This window comes from Enhydra lutris, unplaced genomic scaffold (genome assembly GCF_002288905.1).
Source record: "Enhydra lutris kenyoni isolate GAN:26980312 unplaced genomic scaffold, ASM228890v2 scaffoldscaffold28, whole genome shotgun sequence".
In the NCBI taxonomy this organism is placed as follows: Eukaryota; Metazoa; Chordata; class Mammalia; order Carnivora; family Mustelidae; genus Enhydra; species Enhydra lutris.
Genome location: NW_019154112.1, coordinates 685,617 through 692,465, shown reverse-complemented (window position 1 = coordinate 692,465; position 6,849 = coordinate 685,617). Strand labels below are relative to the sequence as shown.

Here is a 6,849-nt window from a genome sequence, read left to right as displayed (position 1 = left end):
ATTAATACTTATTCTCCTGAAACTGTTCCAAAAAATAGAAATGGAAGGGAAACTTCCAAACTCATTCTATGAGGCCGGAATTACCTTGACTCCACAATGAGACAAAGACCCCATCAAAAAGGAGAATTACAGATCAATATCCCTGATAAACATGGATGCCAAAATATTCACCAAGATACTAGCCAATAGAATCCAACAGAACATTAGAAGGATTATCCACCAGGACCAAGTGGAATTTATTCCTGGGCTGCAAGGGTGGTTCAACATCTGTAAATCAATCAGTATGATAGGTCACATTAATAAAAGAAAAGACAAGCACCATATGATCCTCTCAATGATACAGAAAAAGCATTTGACAAAATACAGCATCCTTTCTTAATTTAAAACTCTTCAAAGTGTAGGGGTAGAGGGAATGTACCTCAATGTCATAAAAACCATCTATGAAAACCTTACAGCGAATATCATTTTCAGTGGGGATAAGTGCTTTTCCTCAAGGTTAGGAAAATTACAGGGATGCCCACTCTCACCACTATTGTTCAACATCGTACTAGAAGTCCCAGCCTCAGCAACCCAACAACAAGAAATAAAGGCATTCGAATTGGCAAAGAAGAAGTCAAACTCTCACTCTTCACACATGACAGGATACTTATGTGGAAAACCCAAAACCCACCCCAAAATTGCTAAAACTCATACAGCAATTTAGCAACATGGCAGGATACAAAATCAATGCACAGAAATCAGTTGCAGGGGCACCTGGGTGGCTCAGTGGGTTAAAGCCTCTGTGTTCGGCTCAGGTCAGGGTCCTGGGATCAAGCCCCATATCAGGCTCTCTGCTCAGCAGGAAGCCTGCTTCTCTTCCTCTCTCTCTGCCTACCTCTGTGCCTGCTTGTGATCTCTGTCTGTCAAATAAATAAATAAAATCTTAAAAAAAAAAGAAAAGAAATCAGTTGCATTTCTACACACTAACAATGTGACTGAAGAAAGAAATTAAGGAATTGATCCCATTTACAATTGCACCAAAAACCATACGATACCTAGGAATAAACCTAACCAAAAAAGTAAAAGACTTGTACTCCAGAAACTATAGAATAAATATAAAATTGAGGAAGACACAAAGAGATGGAAAAAACTTCCATGCTTATGAATTGGAAGAATAAACATTGTGAAAATGTCTGTGCTGTCCAGAACAATCTACAGATTCAATGCAATCCCTATCAAAATGCCATCAACATTTTTCACACAGCTGGAAAAAACAATCTTAAAATTTGTACAGAATCAGGAAAAAAAACCCTGAATAACCAAAAGAATGTTGAAAAAGAAAACCAAAGCTGGGGACATCACAATGCCTGACTTCAAGCTATATTAGAAAGCTGTGATCATCAAGATAACATGGTATTGGCACAAAAACAGACATATAGATCAATGAAACAGAATAGAGACCCCAGAAATGAACCCTCAAGTCTATGGTCAACTAATCTCCAACAAAGCAGAAAAGACTATCCAATGGAAAAAGGACAGTCTCTTCAACAAATGTTGTTGGAAAAATTGGACACCCAAATGCAAAAGAATGAAAATGGACCATTCTCTTACACCATACACAAAGATAAACTCAAAATGGATGACAGTCCTAAATGTGAGACAGGAGTCCATCAAAATCCTAGAGGAGAACACAGACAGTAACCTCTTTGACCTTGGCCACAGCAAGTTCTTCCAAGACATGTCCCTAAAGGCAAGGGAAACAAAAGCAAAAATTAACTTTTGGGACTTCATGAAGATTAAAAGCTTCCGCACAGCAAAGGAAGCATCAACAAAACTAAAAGGCAGCCTATGGAATGGGAGAAGATATTTGCTGTCGATGTCAGATAAAGGGCTAGAATCTAAGATCTATAAAGAACTTATCAAACTCAACACTCAAAATAAATAAATAAATAATAACAATCCAATCAAGAAATGGGCAGAATACATGAACAGACATTTCTCCAAAGAAGACATCCAAATGGCCAACAGATAGATGAAAAAATGCTTCACATCCCTTGTCATTGGGGAAATACAATGAAAACCACAATGAGATACTACCTCACATCTGTCAGAATGGCTGAAATTAACAAGCCAGGAAACAACAAATGTTGGAGAGGATGTGGAGAAAGGGGAACCCTCTTACACTGTTGATGGGAATGCAAGCTGGTACAGGCCACTCTGGAAAACAGTATGGATGTTCCTCAAGAAGTTAAAAATACAGGGGCGCCTAGGTGGTTCAGTGGGTTGAGCCTCTGCCTTCGATCGGGTCATGATCTCAGGGTCCTGGGATCAGGCCCCGCATTGGGCTCTCTGCTAGGCAGGGAGCCTGCTTCCCCCTCTCTCTGCCTGCCTCTCTGCCTACTTGTGATCTCTCTCTCTCTGTCAAATAAATAAATAAAATCTTTAAAAAAAAAAAATAGAGCTACCCTATGACCCAGCAATTGCATTACCGGGTATATACCCCCCAAAATTCAGATGTAGTGAAAAGAAGGGGCACCTGAACCCCAATATTCATAACAACAATGTCCACAATAGCCAAACTGTGGAAGGAACTGAGATGCCCTTCAACAGATGAATGGATAAAGAAGATGTGGTACATACATACAATGGAATATTACTCAGCCATCAGAAAGGATGAATACCTACCATTACAGGACATGGATGGAACTGGAGGGGATCATACTAAGTGAAATAAGTCCGTCAGAGAAAGATAATTATCTTATGGTTTCACTCATATATGGAACATAAGGAATAGCAGGGAAGACCACAGGGGAAGGGAGGGAAAACTGGGAAGAAGTCAGAGAGGAGACAAACCATGAAAGACTCCGGACTCGGGGAAACAAACTGACGGTTACAGAAGGCAGAGTGTTGGGGGAATGGGTTAGTTAAGTGATGGATATTAAGGAGGGGACATGTTGTGATGAGCACTGGGTGTTATACGAAACTAATGAATCACTGAACACTACATCAAAAACTAATGATGGTGGCTAACTGAACATAATAAAAAAAAATGTATTTCCTTTATATGCCATGGTTAATACGATTCTAAACGAATTAATGAATTTATAAAGCTGTTTTATTATTACTATGGCAAATATTGATAGATAAAACCCCCAGACACACGATTATCCTTAGGATCGTCAATAATCTGTGAGACTGTATATGTAGATATCCTGTGAACAGAATGTTTGAGAATCACTGACTCACACAGTTCAGGGAGACAGTGTGACAGAGAGTGCTCTGTGCCATAGGTGTGGGGTCCGCACAAGTCCCAGGTCCCTTGGCCTGCCTTTCAGGGTAGGAGGCAGTGGGGCTGAGTCTGGGGCCAAGAAGCCCAGCAACGCGGAGCCCTCATCTCCCAGAGTTTCACTTCCCCTCAAAGCCTGTCTTGGGTCCTTCTTCCTGGATACCTGTGACACACCCCCAGTTCGCATTCCCATTGGGTGTCAGGTTTCTGGGGTGGCCAATCACCGGCACTGCAGTTCCGGGTTCTAAAGTCTCCTCCGAGCCCAGCTGTGACTGAACAGTTTATCCAAACCGGGAAGATGCAGGTCGCGATGCCCCGAACCATCCTCCTGCTGCTGTGGGGGGCGCTGGCGGTGACCGAGACCTGAGCGGGTGAGTGCCAGGCGGGAGGAAAGGCCCTCTGCGGGGCGGGAGAGAGGGGACCCCAGGGAGGGGACGCGGGACCCCGGGGAAGGCGCCTCTCCCGCCCCAGCCCCCAGCCGCCCCCACCCCGGCCCCGCCCCGGCCTGTGCTCCCAGTCCCTCCCCGCCTCAGCCTGCTCTCCCAACTCGGTGCCCCCTCCCCCTGCCCTCCCGGCCGCCTCCACCTGGGTCCCGGGCCCCGCTCCGGGAGGAGGGTCGGGCGGGGTCTCAGCCCCTCCGCGCCCGCAGGCTCCCACTCTATGAGGTATTTCTGCACCGTGGTGTCCGGGCCCCGCCGCTGGGAGCCCCGCTTCATCGTCGTCTGCTACGTGGACGACACGCAGTTCGTGCGGTTTGACAGCGACTCTGCCAGTCTGAGGGCTGAGCCCCGGGTGTCTTGGATGGGCCATATGGGGCCGGAGTTTTGGGACCGGGAGACCCGGAAAATCAAGGACACCGCACGGACTTTCCGAGTGAACCTGAACACACTGCGGGGCTACTACAACCAGAGCGAGGCCGGTGAGCGACAGGACCGGGTGCAGGTCACGACCGCCATTCCCCACCCACGTTCACGGGTCTAAGCGTCACCGGGAATTGAGAGAACCCTACCGGGAACTCTGGCCCTCCCCGAGCCAGCGGTAACGTTTAGGCGGTTTTACTTGTATTTGGACTTAAACCCTGCCTGTTGGGGCGGGGAGGGTCTCACACCTACCAGGCATGTATGGCTGTGACGTGGAGCCGGAGGGGCGCCTCCTCCGCGGGTACAATCAGGACTCCTACCAACGCGCGGATTACATCGCCCCGAGCCAGGACCTGCCCTCCTGGACCGCGGCGGACACTACGTCGCAGATCACCCGCAGCAAGTGGGAGGCCGCTGGTGATGCGGAGCTCTTATAGGAACTACATGGAGGGCAGGTGCTTGGAGTGGCTCCCCAGGTACCTGGAGAACCCAAAGGAGACCCTGCAGCGAGCAGGTACGAGGGGCCACGGGGGCCTCCCTGCTCTCCCCTCCCCTGGGGCTGGCTTCCCACCAGGGAGAGGAAATGGACTCAATGTCAGAACGCCGCCCTCCCACTGGTGGGGAGAGGGAGGTCCGCCTGCGTGTTCAGGTTCCTACTGGACAGTGACTCACCCAAAGGACAGCTTTTCTCTAAAGGACAATTGAGGAATCCAGTCTCTCCCAGGAGGCAGGTGGAGACCATTCCTGAAATAACCCATCAGCCTTTCCCTTTAACCCTGGCAGCTACCTTGGAAACCATGACTTTCCCCTCTCAAGGCCTTTTTCTCCAATGATAGCATCTTTGGGGTTCCGACTCTGGGTTTCCTGACTCATTCACCCTGCACCGCAGTCAGGACCACTAGTGCAGTCTCCCTCTTAGACCTCCTACCCTGGGTTCTCTCCCTGATTCTAGAATTCCTAGATTAGGAGATCCCAAAAGTTAGGTTGATAACTGGGCTTTGTGCTTCTTCAATCCAAAACAGTGGCCCAGCGTTGGTGGTATAGTGGTGAGCATAGCTGCCTTCCAAAACAGTGGCCCTGGTCACATGAATGCCCTTTCAGTGGTCCATAAAGGTAAGCCCGAGTGTGGTAGATTTTCTGATTCTCTTCCTCAGAAACCCCCAACACACATGTGACACACCACCCCATCTCTGACCATGATGTCACCCTGAGGTGCTGGGCCTTGGGCTTCTACCCTGCGGAGATCACCCTGATCTGACAGCAGTGAGGGAGAGGACCTGACCCAGGAAACAGAGCTTGTGGAGACCAGGTCAGCAGGAGATGGAACTTTCCAGGAAGTGGGCGGTTGAGGTGGTGCCTTATGGAGCAAAACAGAGATACACATGCCATGTGCAGCATGAGGGGCTACCCGATCCCATCACCTGGAGATGGGGTAAGGAGGGTTTGGGGTCGAGCCTCTTCTCAGGGAAAGCAGAAGGCCTTCTGGAGAATTTCAGCAGGGTCAGGATTCAAACCAGAGGTCTGGGGCCCCCACTGTCCCTTCCCTTTCCAGAGCTGCCTCCTCCCACCATCCCCATCATGTGGATCATTGCTGGCCTGGCTCTCCTTGTGGTTACTGTGGCATTTGGAGCTGTGATCTGGAGGAAGAAGTGCTCAGGTAGGGAATCGAGTGGGGGGATCTGAGTTTCTTATCCCACTGGGGGTTTCCTAGGTAGCAGACCGTCCTGCCTTGTAACTGGAAAGTACCATCCTTGCACATGTACTTGCCCACTCTGGAGCCGATCACTAACACTGACTCTGTAGCAAACACTTGTGACAATGAAGGATACATTTTCATCTTGGCAGTTCTGGTGATGGGAACCTGACTCCCAGCAGTCACAGGACAGAGAGGAAGGATCCTGCTGAGAACAGACCTCCAGCAAGTCAGATAACCCAGTGACCCCACACCTCATTCTTCGTGTTTCCTGATCCTGTCCTGGGTCTTCAGGCACAATTCTGGAAACTTCATTTTCAACCAGGACTAGGAGTTTCTTCTAGGATCTCATGGCCTTACCCTGTCCTCGGCCTCTAACATGATATTTTCTTCCCACTGGAGGAAAAGTACCAGCCCCATACCAGGTTCCTTGCTCAGCAGGGAGTCTGCCTCTCTTTCTCTCTCTGCCCCTCCCCCTATTCGTGCTCTCTCTCTCACTCTCTCAAATAAATAAATAAAATCTTTAAAAAAAAAAACAAATAAATAGGGCACCTGGGTGGCTCAGTGGGTTAACCCTCTGCCTTCAGCTCAGATCATGATCTCTGGGTCCTGGGATCAAGTCCTGCATCAGGCTCTCTGCTTGGCAGGGAGCCTGCTTCCTCCTCTCTCTCTCTCTGCCTTCCTCTCTGCCTACTTGTGAACTCTCTCTATCAAATAAATAAATAAAATCTTTTTTAAAAATAAATAAATAAATAATAAAATTCATTCCAGTTTAGACCCTGTGCAACTCCATCTCTGGTCCATGAACAGCTGATAATCAGACTGTTTTTAGCAGATCCAATGATGTGATATTCATGCTCAGTTTTGCTTGGCAATGACCAGTCTCAAACAGGAGAAGGTAGAGCTTTCTGGCTTACACTCACTTTCAACTTCTGTGTGTACTTTCTGTGGGCTGAGTAACAGTTCACAGAGCAGGGCTGGCTCACTATAGACACAGATCACCATTGGTTTAGGTGACTTACACTCTAGCA

At 48.2% G+C, this 6,849-nt stretch overlaps 1 pseudogene; it reads left to right on the top strand.

The window, feature by feature from the left end:
• Positions 1–3,508: 3,508 nt before the first annotated feature.
• LOC111152513 lies at positions 3,509–6,290 on the top strand (annotated as a pseudogene).
• The last annotated feature ends 559 nt before the right edge of the window (positions 6,291–6,849 follow it).